Here is a 22,054-nt window from a genome sequence, read left to right as displayed (position 1 = left end):
TTATTGAAAAGATTTATTTTTTTTTAGCCAAATCAACATGAAAACGTGTCAATATGTCATGGGCGTGGCCTGGCTAGAAGTGGATAACAAGAAATTTAGTCTGTGCAGAGAATGCTTCAGGTGAGAAGTTGGGGGCACTGAGAAAATTTCTTTTAACGGCTTACCATTTGGATTAAGAGCAAGGTCTGTTTCATCCTATTAAAATACAATTTCCTGAGCACTTTGTTCATCATTTGGCAATGTTTTAAGCACATAAATGACCCTGCTGACTTCTATGGAGTTATGACTTTAGACTACAAAAGTACACTCAATACAATTAGACCACTGAGACAGTAAAAATGAAGCATTTGCTCATGTGCTATGTGAAATAAAGGCAAAGATACTTAGCGTCATGAAGGATCAAGTCCTGACAGATGGACATGGAAAATTAACATGAAAACAATAGATAGCCGAGTCCCATTGCTTAAAGCGTAAGATTTTAGTTTTTGAAATGATATAAAGAAGATCAGAAACAAGCAGTACATGCATCATTAAATTCTGCTTACCAACTCATTTGTGTCATATTTTTGATAGAAAAGTTACTTCAGATCTCTATGCACCCATGTTGTCTTTTGCAACCCCTGTCCACTTTGCATGCACACAAAACTAATTTGGCTGAAAGCTAAAGTTTTGGCAGGAGAAAGTTGAAACCCATGAATTTGCAAAGCTGCATTTACAACTGCAGTTCAGTGAGTAAAACATCAGAGCAGCTCACTGCCCATGTTTCAACAAAAACATCTTTTATTCCTGTAACCAACAGGAAGATGCATGGCCAAAGCCAAGAGCAACCTATTGCCAAAATCCATTCTGATGAAATTTTTTTAGTTGAGATGTGCTGCTCAAATATCCTGATGTTCAGTCTTTTCCAGATATCCTGTCTCTGCCCTAATAGGCCATGACTAACAACTTTTGTAGCTGAAGATAGCTGTGTAGCCTCACAGTAAATGTTTAAAAGCAAATCATTTGCTACAATTCATTTTTATGTCATATCACTTACAGCCTGCAATGGAAGGTTGCTACCAAATCTTCTATATGATGCATGTGTCAAGCGTTTAAGTGAATATTTCCTGCTATACCATCATAAGAGAACGTTCCAGCTATATTTTAAGGCTGCCACATCAGGTAAGGAATAAGACAAAAAAAAAAAAAATGTTTGTGCCTTCCTGTCAACGTACACACATAAGTATGCTGGCTATATGTTCTTAGAAGCTTCAGTTCCATTCCTCTCCTCACACTCTGCTTTTACCCTAACCTTATTTTGCTGTATGTATGCCAAAAATACAATTCTTACTGTCAGAGCTCCATATTGTTACATATTCCTATTTTACATTCTATTCTTTTCACAGCTGGAAATCTCCCTTCCTGCTAGAGGTCTTGAGCTCCCTTTCTTTCTATAGCAATTCCAGAGAATCCCAAGAGCCAGAATCATCTCCCACTGCTGCTACAGGGCCATACCCTGTGCACTTAGTCCCCAGGGCCCACAGTATTCCTCAAACACTTCAGCTTTTAGATTACCAGCAATCACTTCTTATCTCCTTAGTCCAGCATTCTGGTTTCCCGAAACCAAGAACAACTGTACTGGGTCAAACCAGTGAAACCAAAGTTTTCTGTAATGTATTCAGTATTGCCAAATGATATCATCAAGCTCTAATCTTTACTTTACTAGGTACAATAAAAAATACACAATAAAAGATGTCCTTACTCCTCATCTGTTATTTTATCTTAGGAACAGACGATAAAACTATGGGATTGATTTACTAAAAAGCACAGGAAACCTTTTCAATGAAACGGTCTTTTTTAGAGATACTCATCTGTATCTTAATCCCATATAGTTGGCAGAAGCTGCTGAGTAAAAAACCTAAAGTCAGTGATTTTGGAAGTTGTGTAAATGAAGGGTTGTGAATGCCATGTGAAAGTAAGCAACCCTGGAGTTAATCGATATGAGTCTGACCATTAGAAAGCTCTACCAATTGAGCAGCAGCAGCGCATGTCTGAAACACTCCTGCTGAGTCTCTTGACTAACTGAAGCAACTTTTTTTTTTTTTTGCCCAACTGTATATAAGCAAAATTACATTCAAGGGAGAAAGGACACAGAGCCAAGTACCAGCCCTTTGAGGAACTTCAATGCACTTTATTTTATTGTTCCAAATAAAATGAAAAACTAAATAGGAGAGGGACTTAATATAGCATGCAGACTGGATTGGTGGAGCAGGCTGGGAAATGTTCCCGCTTATCATATCTCAAAATAATGCAGTGGGAGAAGGAAACTTTACCTATTTGAGTCTTTAAATGCAAATTAATTCTTTTACTTGTCAAAATGTTATCAACACCCCGGTAGAAAGAACAGACTATGCTTTAAAAAAGCAAACAAACTAACAAGACAGCTTTGATTTGAAATGAAAACAAACAACTACAAAAGGATAGGCTTTCATTATGCTGGGGACCTTGGCAGTCTTGCAGATATATTCATGAATTAATCACTGAAAATCTTAACACAAACAAATCATGCATTTTTCAATGCCAATATTCTCTAAAGAGTACAGCAAACGGTTATTAAAACATAGTTCTTTAAACTGCTTGCATCAGGAATCCCTTTCATGCACAACTATCTGAATGAAATGTGTGACAGTCCCTGTAATTTGGCAAAACCAAAGAAAATTGTGAGTAGATACTAGCAGTATGTCACCAAGTGTTAACAGTACTAAAATCTGTTAATGAAACTACTATACGTATCATAAACAGCAGGAGTTCTGGAACGCCATGCAGCTTTTAAATTATTAGCACTAATTAGCCAAATAATAATAAAAAAAGACTGGAAAACACATTAGAAGGGAAGACCAGTCTACCTGTATTGCTGTGTCAAAATTACATTTCCAAACAAGCAATTAGTGAAGACTACCTTTCAGCCCAATAAGCCACATGTAAAATGGGACGGCTTCATTACAGTGGCTTCCTAATTAAAATGTAAAGGCTGCTGATCATTGCATAATTAAACAACATGTCATGTGGTTTCATCTGGCAATCGCAAGCAGCTAGGCCTAAAATCATTAATGACTAAGACATCATCTAAATGAGTCCAGAGATTGCAGAACTACATTCTGTCAGAACAGAGAGTATCCTATGGTCATTATGGAGATAATATCCTCCAAAGGGACTGTTATGTACAAAATGTTGAGGTTCTTTCTCTCAAAATGACTGACTTTTTTTAAATCCAGTTTTCTTACTAATTAGCCTAAAAGAAAAAGGCTAGCAGGGCTAATTAACTTCCAACTACTATAATCTAAATATGAAGCTAAAGAACCAAAGATTTTCCCTGTGGATTTTCTTAAAGTTTTTCATAAGTAAAAGCTCTGGTATTGAGAAATCATTTGTTAGGTAACCTTATGCCTTGATTGAGAATCCCTTATGTGGCCTCTCACTTTACAGAAAATCTGAGGAGCAAAACCATTTGCAGCACTAGTTCTGTGTTCCCTGTACCACAAGCGGTCCATACAGCATTCACTGATGATGCACAAGAATACTAAGAACCAAACGTGAATTTGTAATACTGGGAAATTACTGGAGAATCAGCAGCAAGGGGAGGTGAGAGGAATTGTTTTGAAAAATAATAATGCCAGTCACAAGAAGAGCAATATTATTGTGAAAACATACACGACTTTCCTTCAATACTTTGGAGTATAAATATATAATGGACAAAAGTAACATTATCACAAGTTCCTTTGAAAAACAGAGTAGATGGGACCTTTTATAAGCAGCCAGAAACAGTATCTGTTCCACAGCCCAGTCACTACTTTACAGTGCATCTTCTGCTCTTCTCACGTCTCCTATGTGTATCATTCACACACACACCTTTACTGCAATTGGGTATTCAGGTGACTTCTTTTGATCACTTTGATGCTAAAGTCATTCAAGGACTTTGCCTTTTGAAAGTAAAAAATGCTGAATTTAATTGAAATTAAAAGAAAACAACTTGGCAGGAAAATTAAGAAATACTTAAATGAATTTAGGGGAGAAATAACAAAAAATATAGTAACAACAAATATCTGAAAATAGCAGATGGATAATAATCTGAAAAAAGGGTGAACATTTGGTGAATGCAGTGCACATTTTTTCTCACCTCAGAATACCTATTTCAAGTTGTCAGCTTCTCACCAAGGCTTGGTGAACACAAAATGAATCAGTCCAAGATCCCGGGTTGAATTTCACTTTTGTGTCTTTCTTTCATATGTACAATATATACATTTTCTTGTTCTAAAGCATCAGAGAAATTCATCAGAAACATAAACTGCCATGATGAACACTAAATGTGAAAGAGAATTCTAAGAAAAAGAGTATCCTTTCACAAAGTGGTTTTCCACTACAAAGTTTAAGTGTTATTTCCAGCATTTTACTGCTTGTTCTCTCCCTCTCTAGCAATTCTATACCCTTACAAAGATATAAAACTGATCCAGGTAAAATAACTTCAACCAATGTAAAGTATGTGACAAAGACAAGAAGTTAGCCACCAATGCTTCTTACTGACTACTCATGAATCATTGCTACAAAAGCTATTTGACTCAAAACCACAAAAAAAAAAAAAAAACACTATTCTAATTGAACTATGCATTTCCTCTCTGAGGTTTCTGTGTTTCTCGCAGTTTAAATTTTGTATTGATCCTATGGCACACATTAACATTTTGATCCTTCCTCTTCATTTCTGATCTAATAATTGAAATCACCTTGATGCCAAGAAATCACCCTGAATCGCCCTGGAAATCTCTATATTTCTTCTCTTGTCTCTAACCTAAACTAAGTTATGCTGCAGAGAGTTAAAGAATTAATCCACTTTGAGCTTGCTGCAGAACAGTTATCAACTATGTGTGGTTACTCTGGAGATCCTCTCTGGTAGAATTACAACTCAGAAAAGTATTATAGTAGGAAATCCTACTGTTTCCTTATTTATTCCCTTGTGAATGTTAACTTTTGGCCTTGTATCTAATGGTTTTACTCCTTACAAAGACTAGACAGCAACTGAGTTAAACAACGCTGCCAGAAAGAAGTGATGAAAGAAGTGAACCATAACACTAACAGGGTTGTGAGACTTCACCTGACATGTGAAATCACTAAGCTGACTGAGAACAGATCATTTCAGATGCATTTCACCCAAAACAGTATCCAACTACTTTGCATTCCAAAAAAAAAAACACATTCAGAATGGCAGACACGTTTCCATATTTTTTATTTCTCAAAAATTTGCTTTCTTTTTCCTATGGGACACTAGAAAACTGGAATTCTGGTATCCAAATAAGAATACAGTCTTTGGCTATAATACATAGCATCTACAGAGCCAAAGAAGTTAGTGGTAGAAGCTATAGTCTATTATGAGCCCTTCTTCCCCACTGTCATTCTTGTATAAGCTAACTCTACAAAACTGCTAAAACCCGAGGATGGGAAAGAACTGATACGTACATCATTAAAAAGCAAACACAATAGAATTTCAGCTACCCCTCAGCAGTGGGGCAACAGCAAAGGTTCTGCATGCATATCACTCCTATTTATATCTTTTCAATCAGATTCCCAATTTGCATTTGTTGGCTTTTCAGAAGAATTAGTAAACAAGGTGTATGTATGAACATGACAGCTCCAGGCAGTATTACTTTACGGGACTTTCTATTAGCAGAAAAGAGTCATGAGGGATCAGAAAAAAAAATTAACATTTTTCAAGTAGGACCAAATCATTATCCTTGCAGTGAAGGTCCAGACTCCTGCAAGAAACAGCCCCATCCAGAACACAAACCTTCACAAAGGCTGAGAAATCTGAATGCAATCACTCTATTACTGGGAAACTGTTAGCACTGGCAGCTGTAGAACTGCAAAATGTAAACAGCAAAATACTATTTTTTTCTATAAAACTAAAAATTCTTAGAGGATATTGAACATAAAATAAGAGGCAGAAGGTAAACTTTCAAGAAATTTAGCAATAGCAATTCAAGTTTGTTTAGAGAATGCTACATATACTGTAGGGCCAACAGCACTTCTTTCTGTCTGCAGTCATCCTTTCAAAAACTCCTCAGTCATGGATCCAAAACCCATTCTCGGTTAAACCTTGACAGACTCTCACTGCTGTCCAAGTACAAGATAGAGTAACCACTGAAGATTCCCTTTACACCTGGTTTCCAGACAATACATTTAGGGCAAACAGTCCAACTACTCCTCTGCAGCTTTCCTTCACCCTTTCTAAAATATTTATCACAGCAGACTGATCTTATTGTATGCAGTACATACAACAATAATGGACTGTTAGACAGTTAAGTAGATGTGCACTTCACAAAACTGCAATATATTCCTAACAATTACTTCTCTGAAATCAAAGTGCATAGTTACCAACTCTTCTGAGATCATAGTTGATGCAGTGTTGCTGATTCTGTGGATTCTAGTTAAGGAATAACAAAGATGAAAAATGAGGATCCTTTCTGGAGCATGCCTAACAGGCAATCTCATAAAGATAGAAATGTGTAAATAGATAGCAGAAAAAGAAAAAAAGAAAAGAACAGAAAAAAAAAGACACAAAAGGAATGTGAATGGGGTTACTTCCTCATTCTTACATGCAATTCTTTGCCACCTCACTTATATTTCCAGCTAGCATTCAAGATACAACAGATATGCATTTAATTGTGACCCACTAAAATACAAAATATTAGACACAAATGTTCACGCAAAACTTCCAGCACTTCAACACATTAAAATACCAGAATAATTCTAATGTACATGCAGATTTTATGCTCCTGTAACGCCACTGGCTTTATGGCTTTATCATTTTTTGTGTAGCAAAACCTTTTGAAAAAAATTAACTGACAACACTACGGAGAGAGGATACAAAATCCTGAAATTTACTAGGTACAATGAACATCCTTTACCCCTGAAACACATTATCCATCATAGTATTTCCTGACTATTCCTACCAATGTAATCTCCTATTATTTCCTTTTGGTATTCAGATTAGCTGTTCAGAAGAGCGTTGTATTGACATTGTCAGATGCCTAAATAGAATGATTTCAGATCACTTTGACAACAGTATTTACTTAAAATGAATTGCACCATTTCAGGGAGTCAAATAAAACAGAATTTGGTTCTGTATTGTACCTCTTTATGGACAGAGTGTCCCAAAGCACTTTATAACACAGCAGCTTACCGACAGCGCAGTGAGTACAGGAAAACGTGCCAGCCAGTATGCTCTCAGCAAAAGCTCACATATATTCATAGCCAATAGAAATTCTTTTATTGAGAAGACTTGTTGCCCAGGAACACAGGGTTTATTTCTGTTCTTTTTCATAAGAAAGACCTGACACAAGTTTTTCCTCAACAAGATAAGGATCCTCTTAGGCTCTTCACATCAGATGTGTTAACTGGTTTCAGTTAGAAGATGCATTCTTTCACACCACCTAGCAAAATATTGCGAGTGGAAGCCTGAACAAAACTGTGCTGAAAATACTTCCACGGTACAGGCATTCTGAAGTTTAGTGTAACTTACACTGTCTTGATGAAACCGTTATGTGTTCTGAAATCTGCAAAAAAAAGAACCATATACTCCTGCTGATATTATTACAACAATAAAATTCCTAGTGCCGTCAATTTAATTTACTTCAGTCAGTGAAATAGGAAACGTATCCCTACCAATTCACACACACACACAGACTGTTAGCGTATGTTACATCACAGCTAACATATAGGAAACACCAGAATCTAAGTTGCAGAACTGAAATAACAGAAATGAAACCAACAGTCATTCTGGAATTATTCATTCAAACTCTCACAGAGCTTGTGAAGAGACAAATACAGCTGCAGATTCTCAGAAAATGGAATGTTTCAGACAGTGATGTATTTATCTTCCCTGCAAATATCAAGATCCCCAAGTTTTAGCTTCAGAGATGGGTACTTAACTCCCACTTCCCATGGAATTAGGATCATGTAATTGCTTGTTTTACCCAGCCCACAGAAATGATTATTTCCAAGGCCAGCATCACCACTCCTGCTCACATCCTCTCTATCTACCACTCCCACTCCATCCACAGACAGCTCCAATTGCTGCTTTTAATTCCATCTGAAATGACTCCTCTTTATTTTCTGATCTTGCAACAGTTTTCAGATTGTATGTGGGGTTTGTTTGTTTGATTGTTTGGGGGGTTGCTTTTTTGTTGTTGTTTGTTTTCACTGTTGGAGAGATTTTGATTGCCAACTCCAACCAGGCTCTTGAGTGGTACAGCATCACTTTTGTAGCACGGAATGGACATTGTGGAGAATAACCACATATAATAATGGCTTAACATTGTTGTCTCTATGTAAAATATCCAACATTAACATTTAATGAAATTAACATCACTTAGTGCAGTGCATCCACTAAGGGTCACAAGCAGTGTTCTAGAATCTAATGGAAGCCTTCTATTATGCTAGTGCTGTCCAAATTATTATTTATCTTTTTGCTAGTACCATGTATCTTCACTTCAGTGCTGCCTCCAAACTTAATTACTTCGCTTCCCTCAGGGCTGCAAACTGAGGCAGCTTCAAAATGAGGGTGGCTTATATTAAATATATTTTAATTACTGTCTTCTACATCCATAACAGTAAAGGTGGTTCTGTTAATCAAAGGGAATGAATTTTCTGTCACTCGGATCACTAGTAAGTTGCTTTGTGAACACCAGGTATTTCTATGTACGTCCAATTTCAAATAAATTATACAACTGCTTTCTTAAAAGTCACAAACATCCTTGGAAACTGGGAATCATAGGTCTGTAAAGATAGTTGAAAACCAGGGTGCAACTTATCTCCTGGCTGGCTGCATTGTTATTACAGAATAAGAGCTATTAATTCCTTCTGATCTTTAGAAATTCAAGCATCCGTGCACAAGACCAGAACTCAGTGCTGAAAAAGGGCACTGTTCTTATTCTTTCAGGTTTTATTTTCAAAGACATTTTCACATTTATTTAAATTCTTCAATGTACCTAGAGACATATTTATAACTTATTTGATTCCACCTGAAAAAGAACCAGAAAAATGTCCCACATACTAGAGTTGAATGAAACTTGTCAAGCTTGAGTTCAAATTCATCCCTGTTATCTTCAATGGGTAAAATAATCCCTAAATACCAACTTCAACTTTGCAGCTAAAAAATAAATCAAGCAGACCTTCACGCAGCCATGAACTTTCCAAAGAATGCATATAAGAATCTGTCAAGTCCAGACCCCTTTAAACAATGCTGTTTGCTGCAAAGCATGACAATAGCAAAGAGCATTGAGACAGCAGTTCTGCAGGTCATACTTCAAATATGGTGGACTAGAATGTTTGAAATAACCTAATTTTTTAATTGTTTTTATTTTGTTTGTTTTCCCTACCCCTAACAAATACTTGCATTCATTCCACCTCTAGATGCTGATATACTGTTAAAAAAATAAAAATAAAAAAAAAAAAAAATCAAGGTTTCAAACTTGAAAGAAGGTGATAGAAGAAACAGTGGAGATGATTATCTAAACATTAAAAGTAGAGTAGCCTGGGAGATAGTAAAAGTGGGAAGAACAGCATCATTTCACCTCCTCTGTACATTTTAAAACAATCACACAGGCTGACTTTGAGCATACTCTAACTCTCCATTGGATACTAAAGTTACTGGGCAGAGCTGAAGTCACCTGGAAAAAAAATGTATATAGTTTAGCCAACTTTAAACTTCATTTTCTCCAACCCTGCATGACAACTAACTGAGGGTTTTGAGGATGGCATATTAACTATCTGAACTATTTTGGGATCAACACTTTTTTCCATAGTGACAGGTGATTTTGAGTTTTCCTTTTACAAAAAGAAAAAAAAAAAAGGTCTTGGCATTAAATTTTACATTAAAAGCAAAAGGAAACCTTCTCAAATTGTTCAGGTCATAGTCATTTTCTTTATATGGAGCATTCTGACAATACCTCTCCATATCTTTAGGCATTCTAGATCTACAGTGGAAAAAAAGAATCAGGCCCAAACTATACTATTCCTTCTGACAATCAGTAATAAGTCACTGAGAATATGATTCAAAATCCACCAAAATCAAAGGTAGTCTTCCTAAAGCTGTAAACATGTACCCTGATGCTCTTCAGTTACTCATCCAATATAAACAAACCAAAGAACAAAAGACAAACTTTGCAATCTTGATTTTGGCAGATGCTGCCTATACATTTATGTTATTTCCAAGTCACCACCAAAGTTCACCAAACATTTAATTTAAAAGACCATATTTACAGCTCATTCTTTCAGTTTCCAGCAAGCTGACTGTTCTAAAGAGTCTTGCAGAAGTGTATGGAGACTGGCAGCTCCTCAGACAGCACTGAGACGAGATTAAACTTTGATATTTCAAATATCACTGTTAAAAAACATGTACCAAATACAATGGCTGATTGGATTATAGGTTTACCAGCTACATTTAAACCATAGTCCTAGCGATGCAGTTACCTTAGATATCAAAACATTACCTAAAGTAAATATACAAACTACAGTGCTCCTGTTCTCCTAACATGGTTAGGCATCTCTGCACACCACTTTGCAATAAATAACTCTCTCTTACGGAAAATAGCTGCTGAACAATGACATCTGCTGATACTGCAGCCTGTTATACATTTTATTAGAAGGCCTCCTATTCTCTCTCACATACATATGCCCCTAGTAGCCTGCAGAGTAATTCCAACGCATCTGAGATAGCAAACGCTTTGGGTTAATAATTCATTCTTAATAGTCTATATTTTCATGCAGTATGTATCCAGATGATGCTATGCTTAATATAAGTTTAAACTGTCAGACAGAAAAAATAAATAAATAAAAAGGAAGCACTTGTGCCTTTACATGTGAACCCCAGAATAATTTATTCATAATACTACAATGAACTGTCAGCTATCTTGACAACTGAAAATGAAGTGTACTGCAATCCTTGAAAATTCCCCAGAATTTTTTTGTATTACAAGAAGAATAGAGAGAAAATGCAACACATTGAAACCCACAGCCAGACTCCACCTGCACAGAAACTTCTTTCAGATGCCACTGCATTAGGATCTGTAGAACCCTTAAGTCATAACAGCCCATCAGAAAAAAATCACCTGAAGCGATCGCAGCATATCTAAAAATGTTCAACTGTCCTTTTGAAGCAGTAATTCAAGCATTTAAACCCAGAAAAAAAAATCTTGACAGAAAATACAAGGAAAGAAGCATGTTAGTGGAAGAAAAACTGCCTTAATTGGGTAGTTAAGAGTATTTGATAGGATTATAAAAAGGCAAAACTGTCAGAATGCAATTCTTCTCCTGGCCACTGGCCAAAGCAGTGCAGGTTTTAGAGGACAGAATAAATAATCACAATTAGTACAGCCTCTCCCACACAAGAAAATTTCAAAACAATTCTTAGCATTTCATTTTTATTTGTATGAGGGGGAATTTTCACTCACTTTATAGTTTCCCACTTAATTTTCTCAGTATTTAAGTCCCTGCCTATAAAAGGGAACATGCCCCAGTGAAAAGCCACTGATAGCCAGCAGCACCAGCACACATTTGTAATGCGTATAAGCAAATAATTGCACCAGGAGAATTTATCCTTATTTGAAACATTCTGCTCCTGCAAAAAGAAACTTTCCCAGAAGCTGCACCAGTTTAGATACACCAATGATTCAGCTGCAGCTGGAGCTAGCATCCACCACAGAAAAGCTTTGGAACGATTAAAAGAAATGGGTCAGCAGAAGCCCCCTGCTGCAAGACTTTTATTCATCTTCATCTACCATCCTTATCTCCTCTTCTTCACATCAGCCACAACTTTCTTTTTCTCCAAATCTTAAACTGCAATTTCTAAAGTCTAACCATTCTTCTGACCTAAAAAAGCCTGCTGTAAGGAAGGAGAAACTCACCAGGAAGGGAAGGTAGAATGAAGATCCCAATCCATGTTCAGTGCCACTGAGATGTGGCTTAAAAAACGTCAGGAACAAAAAACATTATACCGCGCACACAACCTCACGCTGCTTGATATAAAGCCTGCAAAGCTGCCACAATTACTATCTACCCAGTGGAAAAAGGACATTTCCACTTAGTTACAATGAAGAGTCATGCAAGACCTTCATGTCTGCTGCCTCTGACAAGCAAGAAATGTTCCTTCCCTCCCCATAGGTGACATACTTATTTTCAGTATTTGGTGATTACAACTTCTATATCAAATGCACAAAGAAATACAAAAGGAAAATGAGGTTGTATATTCACCCATCAGGGCTCAGAGCCATATTTCACCTGAGCTTAGCCTTTCAATGGCTACCATTAGTTTAGTAATTTGTTTGTTTATACATATTTATATTTTAGGCATACCACATGTGGATATCAGACATATGTTTTATCCTCAGCAGACATCATCAGTCATACAGACGGTTTGCCCCTTGCTCTCTCAACTTTTTTCCATCTTGGAGAAGAAATATTTGAATTAAGAAAGACTTCAGAGCTATACTTTTGATAGCATCTTCTATTTGTTACCATTCAACACATTGGAGGATATGAGGGATGAAAGTGCAGGAAGTATGTACTATGTACATGTAGGACTAACATCTTCAGGTGAGGACTCCCCTTTCCATTCCCCTCCCTCCTGCTATGAGTATGACTTCCTCAGTCAACTTGGGAATGACACAGTGACAGCAAAAGTAGCAGCAACTGTGTTAGCTGTGTTTCCGGTGGGTCCACAGGGACAACTCCTTTAAAGCAGATAAAATACATGGCATTCCCGTATTTCTCTTGGTCCTCGTAGTCAAGGCAGCACTTTAGTAGTAGGAGCTATCCAATACAGACATTTCAGAAGAAATATCATCTGTCTTGTCCCAGTATTTTGTCTTTTATCATAACTGTGCATTAAATATTAATAGCTGCTAGTATGCCAGACAAAAGAGCCTCTTGACTTATCCTGAGAATGGTTGCAAAGTAGAAACCATAGCATTTTGCAGTATAAACCTCATCTTCACCACTTTCAATGGCAGACTAATGTGTTTAAGTGTTATGTAGTGTCCTTTCATTTTATTTCCTTTATCTGGGATTTTCAACTTCCAGACTGGGATTTCCAGTCATAACAGTTCTGATAACCTTACCAGGCATCCTGAACTGTGGAGAAAATAGCAGGTGCACAAAATTGGATCATCTTTTTATTGTGAGTTCGTGAGTCAAATGCACACACTCGGCATGTAGACACGTTTCTATCTAGAAAATCTTAGAGTACAAGAGAATTTGCTTTCCAAGCTTCAAAACTTTATAGGTATTCTAACAACTGATCAATATGCAAAGTATTGGTTTAATATCATTAGCTGAAGAATACTCCTTTGTTTTTTTGTGGAAGTTACCAAGTTACTTGATGCTCCAACACTGTAAGAAGGATTGCCACTCCTAAGATTTAGTATGTATTAAAAACATACTTAATTTCATATGGCATATTACAGTGTGTATAATAGCTTAGTAGAATACATGTTCTTGGTTCACCAACAGCCAATACACCCTTCATTCTTCACGTAGCTCTTCTGTTCTCAAATACAGCATTCTGGTCTATTAAAAAACAATCTTTTTGAACGTGTATGACATTTCAAAAAAAAAATTCCTTCTCTCCCCCCTTTTTTCCCCCCATATCACTAGAATAACTTCTCCTTCCTTAATTCACATTTATGCACATTCGACTCAGTATAGCTGTAGTGTATAACGGTAGTGTAACCAATGGTATCTTCCATTCTTACTATTACATCTTCATTACCTAAAATAACTCAAACTTAATGGAAATTACAAAGAATCTCTCTGCCATACAGGCTGAAGGAAGATTTTCAAAATTATCCTTCTATGATTTTGAGGAATCTAATTACCATCACAATCCACCACTGTCTGTGGTGTATTATAAGAGGCAGCTGGTACTGTTGGATTCATAATATTATATTCATCTCTTACCTATAACTATCCAGCAAGGGCTACACTAATCAACTAATTGCCTTTTTTTTTCTTTTTTTTTTTGTGAGAAAGTTCAGCCAAAAGACAGCTTCTCTTAAATGAACTAGTGAAGATTCAAATATCAGCACATATTACAAATACTGTCAGCCAGTATAATTGCTAAATATTATACAGAATAATTGCTAAACAATTATTCTAAAATTAGGAGCTGGACTGAAACTACGATCAAGTAGCCCTTAGTGATACAAAGACCAAATGTACTGATCATGGTTGTACTACCATGCAAATTACATAATTACAAACATTTTCTATATAAGCTTTCATGTGAAGGGCCCATAAACAGGCTGAGTTCCTACAGTTGTTTTTCTCTGCCAAAAGATTAAATCAAGGCTGAAAAATACATTTTGAACTTTACCAAACATTAGTACTCTTCCAAAATAGCATTACAGAACCTTTATTTCTATTCAGTTTTTTTTCTTTTAAATTCTACTTAAATTTCATGAAAATAGCAAAATTTTGGGTGATGGTTGCTATGATAAAAACAGGTCCCATTATCAAAATATAATAGGTCTGATACGGTAGAAAGAGAGAGTCAAAATTCTGGTCTTCCTGAGGGACACAAGCCTGAATTATTGTATCTAAGTAGTTCTTCCCTGAAACCAAAACACGCTGTATGAAATCAGCATATGCTTCATGCCTCCCACCCTGCCCAAATACTTATGATGAATCAGCACTTTCTCATCATAGAAAAAAAAAGATCAAGTATACTCTCTACACTCACAGTATGTGCAATTTAAAAGTATATATTTTTCTTCCTTGAAAAGTATCAAGTAATAAACCTGCTATTTGTTCAATTACAAGACAAAAAGCAATGTAAATATACAATGCAAATTAAAAAACGGTGCTTTAAAATAAAATTAAACTTTCACTAACAATTCAAATATAGTGAGTTTTTATAAATAGCAGATACACATACCTTGTAAGTGAAAATAATGGCCATTAAAAACAGTCTATTTACCTGCTGCTACTTGTTAAATTGCCTTTAGGTTGTCTTTAAATGAGCACTGTCATAATTTTAAAATGCTTTCCTGATTACAGTTATACAGCAATTAAATATATGAGTGTAAATATCTTGTTTGGTTTGTTTCCACATTTCTTACAGTTTCTGTATTTAGGCATTCCATGATTTATACTTACTGGTTTGAAATCTATGTAAAGGACATATTCTATGAATTACAAAAAATGACTAAGACAAACTTTAAAAAAAAGTCTGTACTGTTTAAAAGACTTAATTATAGGATAAAGAACTAAGCTCATACAATAAGTAAACTTGATTTATGTTATGCATCTAAAGATCACTGATATTAAGTGATATCAAGTACTCACTTGTCTCAATTTATCTTAAACAGAAGTGAGGGTAATGGCACTTACAAAGGAGTCTAGAAATGATAAATTACATCTTATTGTGTGAAGTCAAAGGTTAAACTTATTATTGCTCACCACAGGCCAACCTTAACCCCAGGATTAATGCCATAAACAAAAAAGAAAATTCAGTTTGCACACATAATGCACTGGGATAACGTCTCTGAAGAATTACAAAAGTGAAATGATGCCCCCTACTGCTACCAGAAAATGTTTCTGTATAAGCAGGGTCTTTTGGTTCAAAGGGAAATTATCATGTAAAACCAATGAACATGTATTTTCAAACTAACCAGTGCTCATTAGCACAACATATGCCAAGGACAATTTATTTCTTCTCTGGCTTTTAATTAAAATATATGAAGAGTTTTGCCTTGTAGAGGAAACTCTCAGAAACAAACAGCTAGAGTGAACATAAAACCTACAGTTCATAGAAGTTATATTTTTTGGTAAAGAAACCGTATAAACTTGATTTTTCTTAATGTATTTCTGAATAAATCAAATTTCAAGTAGTAACTTCTATACAGCAATGATGTTTCTCAAATAGTGAAGCTGATAGAATAGATCTGTCAGCTACAAGGTGACACAATTCATTAACAACTAACGTAGGTCACGCAGTGCCTCTGAGGTGTGGCAGACCGCAGGTTGGTTCCCAACTCAGTGGGTAGTTCTGGTACTACAGCTACGATGGTAAGGAGTTTCTTGATGGGCAAGTAAGGCACCAGGGTTACAGTTTGAAATGCCTTTCAGGGAAAGAGATCAAACACCGAAGAACTATTAACCAAGTCTTTTCAATTCATTTTGCATTCAAGCGACAAAAGACCCAATGATACCAACACAGTTAACTCCCAAATTACGTTGGTGCAAGCAAAAAATAATCTGGAGCTTCTTAAAGGTATTTGGACAGAACTGCTCTATTCCAAAGTAACTTAGTTACATAAATAGACATTGGGTACATTATTGCCTTCAATAATCTGATCTTTGGCATGACTGAGAATCTTTAAAAAGATAAATCTTAAAATTTCTATCACCTTTACTTGTTCAAGGACTGAGTGAAAAGGCTACAGTTCAAAATTGTTTACAGTACAAAAATAACCAAAATTAAATCAGTCAGCATTTAAATCAGTAAGCATTAATCCCTTTCCAATCCTCACCTAATATAAATCACTATCAGTTAACTGGACTCAGAAGCAATACACAGGTTTAAATAAATATAAAGTGTTTTAAGTCATAGGGCATGGTTTTAAACCACTGAACAGTAGACATTGACCAGGCAGGGAATTCTAATAATAATATTTTATCTCCATGGCAAAACTGCATTTAGCAGTGCTCAAATACAGTCAGAGATAGTCCTGACTTCTTGTACTTCTACATCTATGAAAAAGTTTGTTGTTTTAGGACTTAATAGACTGCAGATAACTGGAGACTGACAGGATACCAATATGAAGAAGTTCATGATTTCATGAAAAATATCATCTATCATATAAAGTAACTTCCAAGTTTCTCCAAGAGTTTGATCTAGGAGTCTTCATTAGAATACAAAATGTAGAACTAACTTCTGTGATGTCTGGTGGAGCAGGATGAAATAGGATCATACCTTCCTGAAAACGCCTTCTTTTTTTCCACCGCTGCTAATACAAGCACATAAAAAGAGGCATCCCATTTCTCTAAATATGCTTTCTAAATGTTAGAGGGTTAAAGCAATTCCCAGAGGTCTCTGTCTAGAAAAAGCCCTTCACTGATATTTAATTGAACTATCTTTGCTCTGAGACATGCAGTAAAATACACTGGAATCAAATGTTAACGCATCACTGTTTTTATGTAAAGAAGGACAGCTCAGTTTGCTGTTTTCACCACTATTATGCAAGCCTACCATGTCCAGTTGGTTCACGTCAAATTTAACTGAAATTGGTGAAAATACTCTATTTTACAACAGCTGACAATTAATCCCACTTACTTTAGTATGATTACATTAGACAGTATTCTCACAGAAAGTCTGTAAGCCTTGGAGCTTATTACACACATTACACCTTTCAACTGTTGGTGCTGCTTTCCACCAACTCCTTTACACTGGAGTAAACTTCCCAGAACAGCAGAAACCCCCTGGAAGGCCCCAGCCTAAAAGCAGTCAGCTACCAAACAGGCACAGTACATACAAGAACACTGCTCAGTCACCATAGTCAGTGCTTTACAGAAAGGGTTTAAATTCCTGTAGTGAGAATAGGAGCAAGATGTTCATTAATGAAAATAATAATAATTTAAAAAAAAAATCAGGCTGCAGAAGTAAACCATAACGGATTCTAAGTCTAGCTTTTCATGAACTAAAAAAAAAATATTTGAAAGAGCTTTAGCAAGACTACCGCTTTCCTTTTTGCAGTTGCAGAAACTTTGCTAAAGTTAACCACTTCTTAATTCACAGAGTGGCAATTGAGCAAGGCACACTTTCTTTGCAGCTGAAGCTGGGCTATGTATTCCTCAGACAGCTGCATGAGGGTGACTTCCCTTCAAATACCACTTGTCATCTCTGTAAGTCATTCAATAGTGTTCAGTGCCCTCTCACGATTATACTCTTAACATGATCAGGTGTTTTGGCAGTTATTCCACTGAAGCCATAGCATTTAAATACACAGCAAACATATAGTATGGCACCTTTATAGTGACTCATAATAATAGAGGTAAATATTTACATTTAATAAAAAAAAAAATTGTCTTCTGGAACATTTCCCAGACTAAATACCAGTCTTTGCCAATACACCTGCAGCTTTTTGTAACTAATTAAGAAACTCCAGCAAACACACTCAAAAAGCCTCAAAAAACAAATACAGACTCCATTACGCAGAGAAAAATATTACCAACTTTCAGCGACTGATGCATATATAATTGCAATACTTTTGTCTTTTCTTTTATAAAGATTCAAATGTTCACAACAGATTCTTTTTAAAATAGTTTGGAACAAAAAAAAAGTAATCGATTAAAATTAAGGGACAGAAAAAGATCAATAACAGAAACTGCTAGTTACAGAACCTACGTCTTGGATTATTTTCAAAAAGTTTGCCTCTTGATACTGAAGAAATAAGTGAAAAAAGCTTTGATCTATGAGTTCATTAAGGCCTCTGCATTGCAATAAGCTCCACAAAAGGGAAACCTTCTTAATCACAAGTGTCACCAGGGCTTCAAGGAAATATAAAGTCTGCCACTGCATACCTGGAGACTTGAAAAAAGTCTAGAAGTTCATCCTTATAAAGCATTGTAAAGTTATTTTATATCAAACCATTTTTATTTGTTTTGTACTTCTGTAAACAAACAAAAAATAATTCAAGCATATAGCAAAATCGCCTAATGAGAGCTCGATATAATCAGAAACTGTCTAAAGTTTTAGGATTATGTTACACAAAGATTTGAGAGCCCTAGTACGGTTGTTTTCCTGGTCGGAGATATATGGAATTTAAGGTATTGTTTTTAGAAATATTATGCTACTACATTATTTATGTTATGACTACCAATTAAAGTTTCTGCTACTCAAATTAATGCAGGATATTTTCTATAAACCAGTATTGTAGGTCTCCACCCTGCAAATAGTAGAACATATATTTAAATTTATGCATAAGAATAACCCCTGTGAAGACCATATGACTAATGATGAGGATCATAGCAGAATCTGTAAAGTGCATCATCATAGACTGCATAGCTATCTATGATCAGAAATAACTTAAAAGATTCTATTTCCACATTGTTTGAACTAGCACAGGTCCTATTTCAAGTATACAACTCAAGCCCAAACACTTCAGGAAGACACAGTTTCACAAAACCATTTATACAACTATTTTTCGATTGCAGGCACTTTAATGAAAAGCAGGAAGTTGTAGGTGGCAGCTGAAGCAAGCTATTTTAAAAGATGAAATTAAAAAATACTTATGGATTACAGTATTTCTCTAACACTAATACAAATAATGAACAACTTGCCAACAACTTGCTTACTGTACAGTCAGAACCATTTGTGAGATGTCCCACTGGTGTTCCAGCTGGAAATGCAAGAGCAGGCACTGTGTGTCACCAATTGCCTCGACTGCTACCAGTTACACGCTGCATTTTGCCTTCTCTAAAGTCAGCTTAGGAGATGTGCCCAAAAGGTCAGGAAACTGAAATCTCCCCTCCAACTGAACAGGGCCTATCATTCTGGATATTCTACTGTGAACAGCTTGTAGGTTGGAATAGTCTTTCTTCCTTGACAAATCCTCTTTGTAAGCAGCCCATTATAAAAAGTAACAGAATTTCTGGTGTTCTCAACCTAGCGCATGTCTGGTTTTAGTACACCTGAATATAAGCTTGGGACAAGAGGCTTGCAACTCCTCCGAAGTATGAGGAAGCTTAAGTCTGCAGTTTCAAAATGGAGAAAAAAAAAAAAAAAAGTAACTGATATAATCAAAATATTTTTTCTAGTTCTCAGTCACAACAATGCAGGGAGAAAAATCCAACTTGTTTTACAAACATTCAAAGCCCCAAAAAATCCAACTGTTTACAAACATTCATCTGTCTTTGTAAACAGAAGTAAGCCTTTTCTATAGCATTAGTCTTTTCCACTTACAAAGGGCTTTAGTTTGTCTTGTATGTTAAAATGTCACATGCTACTTAGTCTTATCATATCTTACAGAACCACAGTCACTCAGATTGACTTCCCTGGAAGCAGTTGCAGGCCATTGCAATGATGTAAATCACCTTTGAACACAGACTATAAAGAATTATTTCAGAATTATACAGATTACAATAAATTCAGCTCTGAGAACAAGTTTTATAACAACAAGTGTGGCAAAACACCAAAAGAAAGTATAAAGAGCACTAAACATTATCCACTTTATTTTGAAACCAGCAAGCTTTCAGCTATCCTGGGACTTTCCAAAAGGCAGTGTTGACATAGTAGAAAGAAATAAAAGCATTAAAAGCATTTTCTTTCAGATTGTTAATTATATTTTGTATCTCAAAATACTGTGTTTTGTGGGTTTTTTTTTGTTTGTTTGTTTAATATAAAGCTTCTTGCTTATAATTTCATGTGTGGTTAATGGTCTATAATGCAACAACGGCTGCAGTGACCACAATTTAACAGTTGATGGCACCAATCACCTCAAGAAATTGCCCAGCTGAGCATTACATAATGTGAATGTTGGAGAAAGGGGGTGTTATGGAATAATGTAACTGACAGGAGAGCAAAACCTAAGTGTTTAAACTACACGTAAGGGGATTCTTTAAGAACATATATATATATATCTTCTGGAAAATAGAGCGTCTTTTTTCAAGTATGGCACCCAACATCAGAACCATATCCTGTTTAAAATGCATAGATGTGTGTAAACACAGTATGCACAGATGTAACTTCACTCATTTAACCATGCCACAGACAAAAATTACATTGCACTGAGAGAAATAAAAATTTAAATGCAGGTAGCAAAAAGTATATAGCCATACCTGGAGATTTTCAGATGTGCTGCCTAAGTGCAAACTCTCATTTGGTTAAGAAGTTTCTAAATAGGGATACAAATGTCTTTGGAGAAACAGTATTATATATTTATTCTTTTCCAGTGTAGCATGAAGGGTACTGAAAAAAAAAAAAAAAAGTAGATTTAGATACAAAACCATAAAACATTCATCCTCCCTTTGGAGGCCACATTTAATGAACAGCTGCCAAAAACTAATTTCACAGTAATGACAAAGAGATAGATGATATAAATGGGAATCAAATAATCAGGGAGAACACAAGATACTTGTCAATGGTGAGAAAAGAAAGAAAAAAAAAACTTAAATGTTTACTCCTTTCTACAACGGTTATTCAGTTTTATCAACTCCAGGCATTCAAGACTAGTAAAGCCACAGAGCTACTTTATATGAACTAATTTTATCCTTTACATTTCATTTTAAGATTTTTTGTTTGCTTGCTTGTTTTGGGTGTTTTCTTTTTGTTGGTTTGTTTGTTTTTAAGCAAATACCTGTCTTTTTTATTTTATCAAATTTTATCATTCTATTTTTATTATACCAAAGTTAACGATGTGGGGCTGGGTAGAACCGTATTGCTCCCCTTACGATCACAGGGGATGACTTACGTTTTCCGCATGTGGTGGTTTGTTTTTTGTTTTTTTCCAAATGAAATCCATCACGACGACAGCAGAGCACAACCGTGACTTAATACAGAGCCTCTGGGCTATACAAGCGTACGAAGGGAAGGTTTGTCCCCAACAGGGGGGCCGGAGGAGCCCCCCCCAGTCTGCCTTCCTCAGGACCGTCTCTGTGAGGGGGACTCTGTAAGGGGGCTGAGGAGGGCGCCCGGGACTGAGCGCTCGGAAGGGCACGTTCGGGGCGCTTTGAGAAGGCGAGAACCGCGGGGCGGAGCTCAGCGGGAGGTGCCGTACCCCGCACCCTGCACTGCTCTGGGCTAAGCTGCCCCAGCGAGCAGCGAGAGGCGGAGCGAGCCCTAGCCGAGAGATGGGTGCGGCGGCCGCCGCCCTCCACAAGATGGCGGCCCGGCCGCAGACGGGGTGGTGCCACCGCTGTTGCTGCTGCCGTCGCGGGGTGATGACGCGCGGCCGCGGTGCGCCCGCCCGGGGATTCCCCGTGTTGTTGTCCCGCGGCCCGGCGGGATGCGAGGCCGGAGCGCGGCGCGGCG

The 22,054-nt window shown here is 36.5% G+C and overlaps 1 protein-coding gene across 19 annotated transcripts in view; it reads right to left on the bottom strand.

Moving 5' to 3' along the window:
• Window positions 1-21,634, bottom strand: part of LOC310905657 (uncharacterized protein) — a 251,501-nt gene extending 229,867 nt beyond the window's left edge. For all 19 annotated transcript variants that reach the window (XR_014589193.1, XR_014589194.1, XR_014589195.1 and 16 more), the window contains exons 1-2: window positions 21,495-21,634; window positions 20,863-20,992 (exon numbers count right to left, since the gene is read on the bottom strand). The gene's annotated coding sequence lies outside the window, so the exon portion shown is untranslated. The remainder of the gene's footprint in view (window positions 1-20,862; window positions 20,993-21,494) is intronic.
• Between the last annotated feature and the right edge of the window lie 420 nt (window positions 21,635-22,054).

The sequence above is a fragment of the Anser anser genome, assembly GCF_964211835.1.
Source record: "Anser anser genome assembly, chromosome: 11".
Lineage (NCBI taxonomy): Eukaryota > Metazoa > Chordata > Aves > Anseriformes > Anatidae > Anser > Anser anser.
The sequence above is the reverse complement of the archived record's forward strand: the minus strand, read 5'-3'. Positions and strand labels throughout refer to the sequence as shown.